Below are 14,901 nucleotides of genomic sequence, written 5' to 3' on the forward strand. Positions count from 1 at the left end.
ATTTAAGCTCTCATAAAGTTCATTGAAGCGATGTTGCTACTTAGTAAAGCAAACATATTTAGGGGCACACAGTCAAACTAATCTGCTTTAGCTGTAACACTTCTATCCTCAATATGTTGTTAAAATGAATTGTTGATCATCAATCTGATTTAATTCACGGATGTACTGGAGTATTTGCAGATTTAATTGGTCCCACAGAATCAAATCAGAATCAGTGTAGAGATGTTTTTTTACTTTTTCATTTTTTCACTTTAATACATTTAATCCTGATTATACCCATTTGCGTTGTCAGCGGAGGGGTCTGGAAAGTACTGTTTGTTCTCTTTGCCTTTCATTCTTATCATTGTTCTCAATTCTCATATCTTTTGACTTAATGAAAAACCTCTTTGGCTGCATTTGTGACTTATTTTCAATAATATATGCGATTGCTTGTGTATTTGGTGTCAGAGCCTGTATCACTAAAAGCACTGAATGCATTCTTGTGGCTTTTTCCACTGTACTCTATAGCTTTTAATGTCAGTCTTTCAGGCAACTGATAAGGACTTGGCAGTCTGCTACTAAGATTACCCTTCCCTTTCTCTGTAGGAGATCTGTCTCTTCATCCTTTTCATTTAATCTCTTTCTATTTCCACAATATGAAATGTATCTCTCTCATTTGCCCATACGGACAGCTCTAACATATGCATGTATTCATTTATAAATATTAATGATCTGTGCGCACTCTCCATTCTTCTACAGCTTGAAGGCTGAACTAAAGGACTTTGCTCAAGAAAGACACACGAACTTTTGCGGTGAACTGGATGGATAACATGTCACCTCAAAACATTATGTCTGTGAGGTGAAAGTCAGAGATTGGCGAACTGTGTGTTTCATCTGTGTTTGCATCCCGTATTGTAGTAATACAGCAGTTCGCTATATTAAAATAACATTCTGTCATCCTTATTGATGTGTGTGTTTCGGTGTGTCAGAGATTGATCTCCCTTCTACTTATAAGTCTCAAAGGGACTGCCTGGTGAAGCTACTTTCCTCAGATGTTGTAACAGCAGCTGGTGCACAGATGTTGAAGCGGCTGACATGGATTATGGGTAAAGGGCAGGGAGAGGCTACAGACACACCTGCTTTATGAATACTTATCGTAGTTGTGCAGGTGCTTTACAAAATAATAAGCAAGAACAAAAATAAAACATTTCATGTCACTGGGATGGAACCCTTAACAGATATACTAAACGTAATACGAAGTTGTGTTTTTTTGGGGTACATTACTAAGGACCTTTAAAGGTTGCAGTGGTTTTGTACCCCTACAATTGAATCGATACAAAATTGTCCCTCAAGGTACACAATAGGTTCTTATGGTAGGGGTGTGCGGGGCAAAAACTAACGCAGGGTTGTAACACGGACTGTTAACGTTGTTGCACAAGGTTGAGCGTTTTGTTTTTCCGGTATTTTTTTCAGGCTGTCAAATGACGGTCTCGCGCAAATTATTGGAAATGTATAACGTTTTTCCAGAGAGTTATTGATGAACGAGTGTTTTGGTGTCATGCAAGTAAATGTTTTCGTCATTTCTTTTTTGGTTTCTAAGTTGGGTGTGTAAGATCCCAAATTCAATGCTATGTCATATTAATCAGTGTCTTGTGACTAAAACATAGCATCGTTTTAAAATATGTCTGCAGGTCTTAACAACTTTTTTGGTGGGCTTGAAAATATTTTGACCCTGCGAGGTGTTAATTGTAACGCTGTGTTACAACTAGGGCTGTGCAAAAAATCGACTGCGATTATCATGCGCGTGTCATCAGTAAAGCCGGTTCGGTGATTAGTATTAAATCGCCATCAGCTGCTTTCAGATGGAGCGGCATTTATTAAACAGACCCGTAGTTCACCGAGAAGCTAGGCAAAATCGGGTTCATAATCGAGGAAAATCGATTCCGATTTTCTATGCGATTTTGCCTAGCTTCTCGGTGAACTACGGGTCTGTGTAATAAATGCTGCTCTATCTGAAAGCAGCTGATGGCGATTTAATACTAATCACCGAACCGGCTTTACTGATGACACGCGCATGATAATCGCAGTCGATTTTTTGCACAGCCCTAGTTACAACTAACCCCTCAGCACTTACGATATGAAAACTGCTAATGTTAAAGTAATTCTTGCTGTTGTTTTAAATAGGCCACACACGAATGATTGCTGGCTTCCAACAAAATAAATGTGCCTGTCTTATCAAAAATCATGTCAAATATATTTTTGTTCATATCTTTAATATTAATTGAATAAGATCACATCAAAGATTGAAATCATAATGAAATGAATGGCTAAAATCAGACTCTGATGCTCATTATCTCAAAATTTGATTTTGAAACTGTAGTATGGTTATTACAGACTGGGTCACATATAAAATTTTTTTTGTCATAATTGTGCTGCTTTTGCACATTTAGAAATTTCTATCCATTTATAATTGAACTATTGTTAAAAGGGCTGGATGAATGAATACAGTGTGGATACCTGTTTATTATAGGCAGATATATAAACAATTTCCACTTCAAGTATATAGACAAAATAGTATTGAAATATTTGCCTGCAAACTTAATTTTTAGCAAGTGTTACAACTACCCCCTGCCTGTTACAATTAACCCCATTAACCCTTTACTCCCCATTATGGAGTAAGTTGTAACGTTTGCACTTCTGTCACGTTTGGTGTAATTGTCCAAGAATATGAAGTACTAGAAACAAACTTCAAATGTTCATTTGTAGCAGAGATGTGTTTGTTGCTTGTGAAAAAACATAATTAATCAAACTCAAATATTTTTTGAATGATTGAGCCAAAACCAAAAAAGCAGTAGGTTATGCCCGCTCTCCCCGTAGTATTGTACCCCAAAATGTACAACAATTCAATGTGTTGTATACCATAAAGGTACAAAAATGAACCTTTGAAGGTACCACCCCAGCAACAGAAAAGGTAACATTTTGTATATTTTTCTGACAGTGTAATTGTGCATTGAGAGATGATATAGTTAGGCTGTTAGCTAGATTAAGCCACTACCCTTTATGCTCTTGCGTAGCCAGACCTTCATTATGTGGGGATGATGTCTGAGGCTGAGACTTTGCAAAGAGTAACCAACATGTACACTGGCACTTTTAGCATCCTGCTTGCCATATATGGGCTTCCCAGTGAACTTACGATATAATTAATAGGCATAAAGTGCCAAATAATCAGCGTTGGGTCAAAAAGGAATGAAGTGAACCCAACCTGTTGGCTTGAATTTAACCCATATGCTGTATTGTTTTAATCATTGTTGGTTTATGCATCACTTAATTCATCCAAAAAACTGGTACGTCCATTTTAAACACACGCAGGGTTGAAAATAACCCAGCATTTTTTTTAAATCCTAAATAAGTAGATACTAGTTTCTGCTCTATCGTCCTTGCTGATAATACATGCTAACGATAATACAATGACACTCGCATTGCATCATTTTAAGTAAACAAATACTGTATTTCAGTGAAATTAGCACCTGTAATTTTAAACGCATTTGACACATCACTTGAATAAAGCATACTATTATACTTTTTCTATTCCTGTCAGTTGTCTCACACCATCCGACAGCATAAAACACACAGGAAATGATTAAATCACACCTACCATCCTGCTGCACTAAACTGGACGGATTGATCTTTTTATAGAGTCTGTATGGTTAAAGACCTGTCTTGTTTGAGAGCAGGTGGTGTGATGTAGGTGCTGTGTGCTGTCACTTCATCAGACAGACAAAGATCAGACTGATCTCAGCACAGACAGCAGGTGTCAAAACCTGTCTGGGATAATCTGTTCTGCATCTCCAGCTAGATTGTTCTTATTCCCCATCATTTTGTAGTGTTATATATCTCTAATGCCTTTTCCTGATCTCCCACATAGAATGTCCACATGTTTATCTGATAGTAAATGTTTTTATAATGGTGCATCTTTGAAAAATATTATGAATCTGTTGCTAATGTGCAAAAATGCAGAGATATGAAATATTGAATGTGGAGTAAATCTGCACAGTACATTGGTTTTAGCAAAACAAAAAATGTCATTACTAGAGTCTTTGTTCTGTTTTAGTAGCTCATGCTCTGCCATCATTGAAGCTATATTAACTATCATTTTGGAAAAAATAAGAAAAACAGGAGCTTGTGTACTGGTAGAATAAAAAATGCAGTTACCTACCTTAATTCCAGTTAATAACAGATTACACTGTCAAATTAGATTAGTTTGCATGATAATTAATGATAGAGATGGCCTGTGTTCGACTTGTTTGTATATGTACTAATTACAGACTAATTACAACTTAATATGCAAAATTGCTACAGTAGCTTTCTTCATTAATGCACGAGCCAGTTTGTACTTAAAAGTCTAAATGGTCCAAGGTACAGTAGGACTAATTGAAATGGGTCTTTGAGGTTTCACAAATGACCTCTGCTCTTGGAGACTCCTTTGTGCAAATGCAGAATAACTCTTGCCGTTCCAAATCTGTAATTCTTCAGGGTAGCGCTTTGCTGCATATGCTGCAATGATAGATTAGTTTTCAATTACCTGTGTGTAGTGAAGCCTGAAAGCTGGACTAACCTCTCCGTTATAGCTGTTGGAAATATTGAAGGCTCCGCATATGAGATTTTGCTGATTCGGAAACTTAGAAATTGTCTGCAGGACTGCTCTGACAGATCAAGGGATTTTTGAAGCAAGCATTTCAGTGGAATGTTTGCAGTTCTGTGCCCAGTTACATAAAGCATCTCTTAAGCTCACCCTTAAGTTTCCCCTAAACTTAAGGGTGTTGCACGAAATAACCTTTAAGTATTACTTTTTAAGGGAAACATCATCAACCCTTAGAATTTCCCTTTAATGGCTGTTTTTCACTTAAGTAATCCCTTAAAGGACGTTAAGTGTTGCATAAAACCCCTTAACAGTTATTTCCCTAAGTTTAACTTAAGGTTTGGAAACCTTAAATGTAACATGGACAAAAATACGACATTGGCGAGTTTATAGAACCAGCAGAATATAATTTTGTACCAAGGCGAATTTTTAGGAATGGGGAGAACCCTTTGGACCATCTTAGTGTTGAAAAATTGTTACAAGAATACAGACTTGATTGACGCGCAATATTTGACATAGCTAACAAACAAGAAGGGGATCTTGACCATGTTACGCAAAGCAATCACCCATTTACTATATGCAGAAGTGACCAAACTAGGGCCCATGGGCCAAAGTTAGCCCGCAATGACCTTTGATTTGGCCCGTCATGCCACGTGAGATAAGGAAATAAGAAAAATATCACTGACGCAGATTTTCATATTTCGAATTAAACATTTTCTAAAATGTTAACATTTTTTGTTTTATTTGTATAATTCAGAAATGTAAATTGAAATTAAATGCAAGGAATTAAGTCAATATTTTTTTTTGTGTACATGCATACTTGAAGGTGTATAGCAGGGGTTCTCAAAGTCCGGACTCCGGTCCGGATCCGGACCCGCGTCCACATATTACAAGTCCATTCATTTCTATGTGATTGATTAAATGTGTGCATTTGCTATTTTACAAATTGCATATTAAACTTGTAAACCATTCGTTTAGTTTTTTTTTTTTTTTTGATTTAAGAGTATTCCTAGTCCGGAAATAAAACGAATTATTAAAAAATTCCTGTGTGACGCTGTAGCCATCACACCCAGATATTATGCACAGCTACTTCATGTACTACGGCTTTTCGTCCTTACTAATCACTGTTGGTTTGAGTCGTTTAAAACATTCATTTAAAAAAGCAACACTCGTCAAACATAATCTTATACATATTCTTTATTATCATGAAAATACCTGAAAAGGTTTGAAGAACAGTAATATAAATATATCCTTAAGACATTTCCTGGAGCTCCGTGTGTCTGGTTCTTCGTCTGCAGCGCATATTAAGTTTCTGCCCGAGAGCGCCCCCTGGCTTTTGGATGTAGCGGCATTTCACCGTAATTCATTGAGAAGCATAGCAAGCATCGTCAGCCAATTTATAGGTGCACCCCTAATTTTGGTCAGTGTCTCTGCCTACCAACCAAACTTTTTTTGCCATGGTTTATGCATATGATGGAGAACAAACGGTGCCATTTATCTAATTGGGTTTCTCTGTATTTTGCACCTGGTTACTTTTGGCATATTTCTTGTGTTTATTTTATTTTTTTTATTTACTTTAAATGCAAAATACACTTATGTTTATCCCAAACTATTTGTGTTGATTTGTTATATAAACAAATGATTTACATAAAGTTTTTCCGGACCTATGAAAAATATGGGAATTCAGATTTGGACCTTTGAATGTAAACTTTGAGAACCCCTGGTGTATAGCATGCATCATGAAACTCAACCAACTTGGGAACAATAGGCTAATAATAATGGTGAGGTTGAGGCAGTGGCACACAGACAAAAGGAAATTTAAAAATGATTGGCAAAATTATTTCTTTTTTTGTTACCTTTTGCATTAGTTATAAAACTGCATTAGTTATGCAGAGTAATGTTTATTTATTTTTATAAATTATAAATTAGGAGAATCAGGGCAATTTTAATATAAAACAGCAAAATTTACATTCGACCCACGGTCCTCAGTCAGGTTTCAATTTTTGGCCCTTGGTAGGAAAGAGTTTGGGCACCCCTGACCTATAGTGTTACAATTACTGATAGCATTGAATTTTTTTTTGCAACTGGGAGTTTTCATTTTGTTGTGGGAGATTGTGCTTCCTAAATGTCCTTAAGGAGAGACGTACTTATAAAAATGTTTCATTGAGAAATCCTTTATTCGAAAATTAGACGACCACAATTATTAGTACTGTACCAATTAACATTTAATTTATTGTTTTTGTCAACAATACTTCAGGGCGTTAAATTTATTTTCACGTGCATATAGCAATAGTATGGTACAGATTTTGTGCTTATACTTTAATGTGTCTTCATCTACATGCATTGATGTTTTGGCAGATTCAGGCATGAATGCGCGCAACACTGCTGATTGCTCTTCTGCCTGTGCTGTGAAAACCCACTGTGCAGGGAATGAAACTGCTTGTGTGTGTGTGGTTTTCATGCTGGTATGTGTATGTGTGGGTTTCATGATGCAGAAGATTAAATGCCTGCCAAAACTCAATTGTCTATCTTCCTGTCCTGTAGCTATATATACTCCTTTACCCTTTGGACAACGGCAGCACTCCCAAGATTCTCCATCTGAACAAATTTAACTTTACCAGATGCATCTTAAGCCTCCCCTGGACCAAAAACGCTCAGTTGATGGCAAATCTCCGTATCAAATCTTTTTAAATCGGCCTAATCCATGACAGCAGACTCGTACTCACAGACAGGAGAGAATTCATCCATATACAGACATGAAAGATAATCAGCTCAGCATTCAAATAAACACCTCTGTTTATGTATAAAAATCCCCCATGCACCCCACTCGTGTCAAATTAGGCCTTCCCATCAACCATCTGTACTAATAAATGGTTATTATTGGACACAGTGTGCAACTTTTTATATTCCTTTGGTCCAAGGAGGAAATTACCATGCAGTCTCTGGTCACAGACATATCTGTGGACACATGTTATTATAAGAAATATATCAAGATAAAATGGATTTAATTAAATAGCTTATTTTCTCAAAAATGCTGAGATTAGATATTTTGTCAAAATGTCACCAAAATAAATACACATGCCCACAAAATATAAAATATAATTGCAAAAATTATTTACACAATCTTGTTTTTATATTAGTAATTATAACATCTGATGTAATTAAACAATATCACAAGCTGTTTTTATTTACACAAGCACGATTCTAAGCATGATAATGATTTCATACAAACGTTCAATAAACAAGAAGATTATATAAGCGACTTCCATTTTAGACACAATGTTAAAGTGCTTTGTTTCAGCAATGAAAATAATTTCATACAAATCCACATCATAACTGTTGTGTGTTTCTAAACACCCAGCACAGCGGCGCTTCTTTACTGTATAAAAAACAAAACAGTTGAATGAATAATGAATCAACAATAAGTGATTTGCCCCAACCGACTGGTACTTTTAGGATCAGATACATATTTATATTTATTTAGAATCAAATGCAACTTTTAATTTAATTTTATTATGACTTTAGGGTTGGGATTTTTCAGATGAATTTGAGAAACTGATTTGGTTTTGTTCTTTGCTTGGTCTTGACCTACAGTGCTTTGGTCTTGACTTGGTCTCGGTTTAGGTGGTCTTGACTACAACACTACTTCCAGTCTTGCATGCTTTATATTTTCTAGCCATGCTATTTTTTATTTGCATATGGGAAATCTACATTACATGGGAAGTTGTTCTCTGATAATAGATCATACAGTAATTCTAGACACATCTGAGAGGAAGATTTTTAGAGTTTCTCATTTAACTGCTTATCACGCTTTTGGTCCCTCTGTTACTGATGATGTGGCAGCATGCAGAGACATTGCCTATCTCATTTTAGATATGCAAGTTAACATCTAGCTTTCACTACAGTAAGAAATGTTTTTAGGCCCAGATTTACTAACAGCTTGCGCCAGCGCAAACCATCATTTTGTCGTTAAATAACTACTGTTAGGATTTACTAAAGACGTGCAGTGGATAAATAGCACTGAAAAGGTGTAGTCTAGTTATTTTTGCAACTGACCTTATTGTATGCATACATGAGTTACAGGATATGAGTTTCCCTTTCAGACTCAAAATTTATGGGAGGCGAGTATTGAAATGATTTACGCAATGCGATTTACTAATGTTTGCGCGTATGATATTACTGGTATTTGCACCATTATTTAATGCATATTAAATCATGTATTAAATCATTTTGCGCTTGAAATGGCTGCAATTGTTGCTGGCAGAGATCATAGAGCGCGTAGTACAAGGCAGAGGATTTTTTCTAACCTGTAACAGTTTATTTGGAATGCCAGAGGAACATATTATACAAAAATATTGTTTGCCAAGTCATGTTATTTTTTATTTGCTGGAGGAAATAAAAGAGGAGCCATTAGGAGAAGTCACACAGTACCAGCACAGCAAGCAATTTTGTCTAAAACAAGGCAACTTTTGGGTCAGTTGATGTCTAGGCATCTAACCATAGCCCAAAAATAGACTGTGTGTGTTTAAAACATGTAAAAGAAATGAAAGCAAACACCTTGAACATCTGCTGACTTTGCTTACATGATGGTACATCTCCAAGTTATTTAGGCAAAAACGGCATGTAACCAAATTTAAGGTTATTCAGATTAGAAGTATGTTAGTCATAGTCGGACTACGTTGGGTCTATTAGTCATCATTTCATTGTCTCGGTTTTTGTTTGCTGGGTAACTAAAGTTAAATAATGCAACAAAAAATTTTTTGTACGTATAGCCGGTGAAACCAGGTTTCTACACTGTAAAAAAATCAGTAGAAATTACAATGGTATTGCAGCTGGGTTGCCGGTAAATTACAGTAGATTTAAATTTATGTTATTAACTGGCAAGAGTTTGTTCAAAGTTAAATAAATGTAAAATATTAACAAGTCTTTTTTTCTTTATAGAATAAAACTATACAATAACAGCTTCATGCAAAGCATTCTGGGAACCAGAAATCATCATCAACCTTTTTCTGTTTTTTGCTTCAGATTTTGTTTCCCAGAATGTTTTGCTTGATGCTGTTTTTCTAGTTTTATTCTGTAAAGACAAAGACTTGTAAATATTTAATGTTCATTTAACTTTGAACAAAATGTTGCCAGTAAATAACATACATTTAAATATATGGTAAATTACCGGCAACCCAGCTGCAAATTTCTACAGAATTCTTTTACAGTGTAAGTATAGGTAACTATAAGTTGGATTTTACACGCTGTAAAAATTTGCTGTAATTATGCAGCTGGTTGCCAGTAATTTACTGTAGACGATAAAGACTGAAAATGTTTTATGTTCATTTAACTTTGAACAAAATGTTGCCAGTAAATAACATACATTTAAATATATGGTAACTTACCGGCAACCCAGCTGCAAATTTCTACGGAATTCTTTTACAGTGTAAGTATAGGTAACTATAAGTTGGATTTGTCTTGCATCTGCTTAACAATCTTACCATGCTTCTTGATTTTGGGTAAAAGTTGGTCATGAATCTGCTCATGGTGGTTCTGAAACTGCTGAAGTTTGGGAAATCCAGGGATGTAGAATCCTTTGATGGATCAGTCCTTTCACTGGTTTTTTGCTTGCTGGGATGTGTATTAAAATTTTTTGTAAACCTTCATTTTTTTCAGCATTTTCAGCTGTTATATCCGTGGTGATGAACTCAAGCGCATCAGGCTGTAGTAGATCATTTGCATCTGAGGACCATCTGCTCTGCTTATTTGCGCTAAACTTATTTGTGGTCATTAAAGCAGCGCTTTTTTGGAATTGCGCTCTCACGCTAATTTGCCTCGTTTAATAAATCTAGCCACACACTGTTAGACATTTCTGTAATTTTTACAGTTATTTACTGTATATCACCCAGTATAATACTGTAAACTATTTATACAGTACATAACTGTAATTCGCGTTGCATTTTGGGAATTTTCTGTGACATCATACATCATATACAGTAATTTACTGTATTTTTGAAAATTGCTGTATGCTACTGTATATTTTCTAACAGTCTTTTGGCGGTATTTTCCTTATTCACACAAATCCTTATTTTATTTTTCTCAAAATCATCATTTTTGACAAAAACACACAGGCGTTGACTTATTTTAGCTAAGGAACCATGTAGCAGCACAGGTGTTCAGAGGACCGATTTCAGGTGTGCACATAAACTGAAGAGTTTTCAAACAAGACTTTATGGACTTTCCCTGGGACAGCGGCGCTTTTCAGTTGAAGATACACGAGAGGAGAGAATGAAAAAAGACCAGCAAGGTAAAATAATCTATATAAGTTATTTATTATCAGACACGCGGTTGTTGTTTACACGAACGGGACATTTTAAAACCGCTAACCGGACGCGTTGCTTAACGTATAACGGTAATATTAGTTCACCAAAGTCAGTATAAACCTTTTTAATAAATCATACTATGTGTATGCAAGCCTACGAGCACGCGCGGTGCGTTAAATTACACGCTAGTGTTTTCCTTTTATAAAACTATTATGAGAAATGCTTAACGTAGCCTAATGTATACGTCAATGATATGAAAAGATCAGATTTAGTATATAACGTTACCACAGAGAATAATTTATTAATATAAAAGAATATTTAAAAAAGTGTAAGTTACCACGTTGTGTTTATATTCTCATCCGCTTGGCTTTTTCCTGTTACATAAATTATGCGTTATTAATAAGGTGTATAACTAAATTTTATCTTTCAATTTCGTTAAACTACGTTAAGCATTTTAGAAAGTCCCATGTGAACATAATAAGAGTTTCCTTAACATTTAGTTTTACAAACGACTTCAACGTATGAACGTATGTTATGTGTGTGTTGTGGCCAATCGGAAAAACATTATATTTTAAATGTGATTGTTTAAACATAAAGGCTGAAACCTAATTTGAATAAAATAAAGTTTTAAAATGTGTTTTTGTTTTGTATTAAATTGCTTTTGAGACCAAGGTAGCTGTACAGTAAATATTCAGCCTCGATCAGAAAACCAGGTCCCACTGTCATAACACACAGACCTGTGGCCATGTGTAGTGATTCGAGTAGTGTACATCTACTCTGGTTATCATTTCAAAATAGTATTTACTGAAAAATATGAGTGTTTAGCATCATGTATTAAATGTGTTAAATATGTCATTTTTTCCCTGCATTTATTCTGCTGTCTAAAATTCTTTGGGAGGATAAATGAAGGAGGATGTAACAAAATACACTGCAAGAACTGGAATGAGAGACAAGTGAGGATGAAGAGGACAACAGAATATCCATCCTTTCTTCACCACCTCACAGAGTTTGAGTGAAACAACTTGTATTAGGTGAGACACTTCTCAATAAGATACAGTATGTGCTGCATATATGGGTTAGTTAGGTCTCCCTAATTAACTAACAGCTGTAAAAAACAGTACTGTAAAAAACTGTGGTTCAAAATAATTATGACCATATTTCTTTTGCTTACAGGACTCACAGGATTATTTTATACCAGAAGTATGGTATTTTTTTGAAGCTACTGTATTATTTCTTATGACAATTCATTTTGATGTGCATTCAGAACTGTAAGTTGGTAAGTACATTTACTGTATTTACTGTAAGTAAAGGCTAAAGAGTATATCTCCTCTAGTTCTAATTTCTAGTTCTAAGTTCTAACAACGTTCCCAATAATGTTAAGCCAACATAAAAGTGTCCAGTTTTTAAATTGTTTAGGAATGTTTCTTGATTGTGCGAATGTTAGAGGAATGTTACATTTTATTTTCATACAATGTCATGTTTAAATGTACTCACAATGTTTAAAACACATGTTTAGTATATTTTATGAATGTTTATATGCAATATTTTAATAGAACATTAAGAAATAATGTTTTACAACAGTTTGTAAATAAGAGAATGTAATGTTTTTTATCATTACAAGCAAAAACATTAATAACGTTATTGGGAACTTTGGAAACTTTCAAGGAACGTTCTTAGAACCTTTCTCTGTGGTTGAGCATTGTGTTAGCATCATTAAACGCCATGGGTTCAAACAAGGGAATGCACATGCTGATAAAAAATTTATACTTTGCATTGCACTGTATGTTATTTGCCTTTTTCTGTAAATGTGAAGATAAATGTAAAGACAGACAGTCATTGTTTCATTTTAAACCAGTTCTATTTTAAGATAACTTAACTAGACTAAATAAAAGGGTCAAACATTTTTAATTTTGCTATTATGATGCTGATTTTGTGGTGTTATGGGTTTTCTGGTTACAGTGGTAGTGGATCATGATCACCTCTCTAGCTTCAAAAGTAGGATGCAAAATGTATAATAACACCAAATCATTATAGCATAACTCCATGTAACTTGACATAATTTAAAGTCGTCTAAAGGCAGACATGATTCCGTTTGAAGTCCTATGCCAAAGACTCTCCAAATACTGCATCTACACATTCTTCCTGATGTGTATAATTTGTTGGTATATCCTGGTTGTTGCAGACCTGACAGTAAACTTGACTGTGAGCATCCTATCCATCAGGTATAGCTGTTTACTTGCATTACTCATTTAGAGAAATGACGGGTCAAAATTTATTATATGGATTATATTTTCATCACCCCTTTTTGTCTTTGGGACACTTGAGATATATAGCACGTATAATGTGGAGCCATTTTATAATGCGGTCACAGACTACTCCCATTGTAACTGGAAAACCAAAGAAAATCATTGTTTAAATTATAAAATTATAATTTTTGGATTAACTAAACCTGTAATCAGTGTTATACATATGTATGTTTATAATTTGTGTTATTTTAAATGTATTACTGCAAATGATTTGAAATGTGTATGTTTTAAATGTAATTTCACACAAATTCTAAAAGTATTTGTATTGTTTTAAATAAAGGCTTCAATATTTGAAATTGTCTCTTTGAATTAAATGTTAGCAGTATCTGTAGGTTAAAATGTAAAAATTAATTTTATCTAAAAATTATAGCTAATTTAAATATTTCTGGGTTTTTTTTACGGTAGCACACTGTATTACATATTTACAGTAGCATTTAAATACTGTAAAATGGAAATACAGTTTAGAACTGTAAATCTTATTTACAGTAACCTACTGGCAACAGTGTTGCCAGTAAGTTACTGTAAAAATCCTTGAAAATGTCTAACAGTGCATATAAGATTTTTTGTTTCAAAAAATTTAAATAGTTTTGTCTATTTTAACCAGCTGTCATTCTCTCTCATTTACTGGCAAGAGGTTTGTCATTTGTTTGTCTTAATCTCTGTGCTGATCTTGCTACAGTATAGGACAGTGTCTTCAGTGTTACTGTAAAATAATTTTTAAACCTGTATCCATCTTCCCCCACACTTCCTTTTAAGTCTCTCTATTTCATCTCTCCCTGATGTGTGTTTGGAAACAGGAACAGTCAACACTCTTAAAGAGATTCAAGCATCAGTTCTGGTTCTCCCCAGGTGTAGTTTGTCTTGATTAAACTCACTTTTTGAATGCTGTTCTTGAGGATTCAAAGACATATCAGACAGCGTGTAAAAGATCTGTGCTCATTCAGACATGACCTTATTTTCTGTAATAAAATGTCTGCTACATTGCTTTGAGGAATCAATTATATTTATGTCCTTCTTAAAAATGCACAGCAATGTATGCTAGATTTAATAGTCTTTGAAACATCTGATAGGAGCTCAATATATACTGTACTGTCACCAACTATAGCCTTGATCATTTTTGAGAGATGTTGAATATTTTTAATAGGAAGACCTAGATTCATACAAAAATAATTATATAATGTTGTATAGAGAGCTCAGTGTTTAAAGTTACCCCAGCAACTAGCATTTTAAGTTCTGTGCCAACACTATGCAATGAAATGAGAGACAGAAAAATATGTCATATCCCTGGTAATACGTACAAACTTCGTAATGTCTTTAATGAGAAACATTCAAGTTGATGTTCTTCCATCTTCCTAATGGCTTTGCAGCATCAACACTGACATTGAAAATCTTGCAGCCTTCCAGTCCTTAAGTTGTGAAAACTCTCATTAGCCACTGAAATTTTTCCTCAGTATGAGAAATTAGGAAACGGGAGAAATGTATCTGTCTTCCATCTGCCATCCTGTAATCTTGTTAGTACCAGATGCAGTGGGATAGGCAGTCTGCTCGTTGGATGATAAAATGGCATCCAATTCCTCAATTTTCCCATGGTTTATCTCTTTTTGCTCTCAGGAGTCTGGATGTGCATAGGTTTAAGTTTCCGCCTTTTAAGTCATGCTTTCCCTCCCGATTC

General features: G+C 34.8%; 1 protein-coding gene across 2 annotated transcripts in view; it reads left to right on the forward strand.

Moving 5' to 3' along the window:
* Positions 1-14,901, forward strand: part of b4galnt4b (beta-1,4-N-acetyl-galactosaminyl transferase 4b) — a 72,555-nt gene that overhangs the window by 9,327 nt on the left and 48,327 nt on the right. The gene's annotated exons all lie outside the window — the stretch shown is intronic.

The sequence above is a fragment of the Paramisgurnus dabryanus genome, chromosome 2, assembly GCF_030506205.2.
Source record: "Paramisgurnus dabryanus chromosome 2, PD_genome_1.1, whole genome shotgun sequence".
NCBI lineage: Eukaryota > Metazoa > Chordata > Actinopteri > Cypriniformes > Cobitidae > Paramisgurnus > Paramisgurnus dabryanus.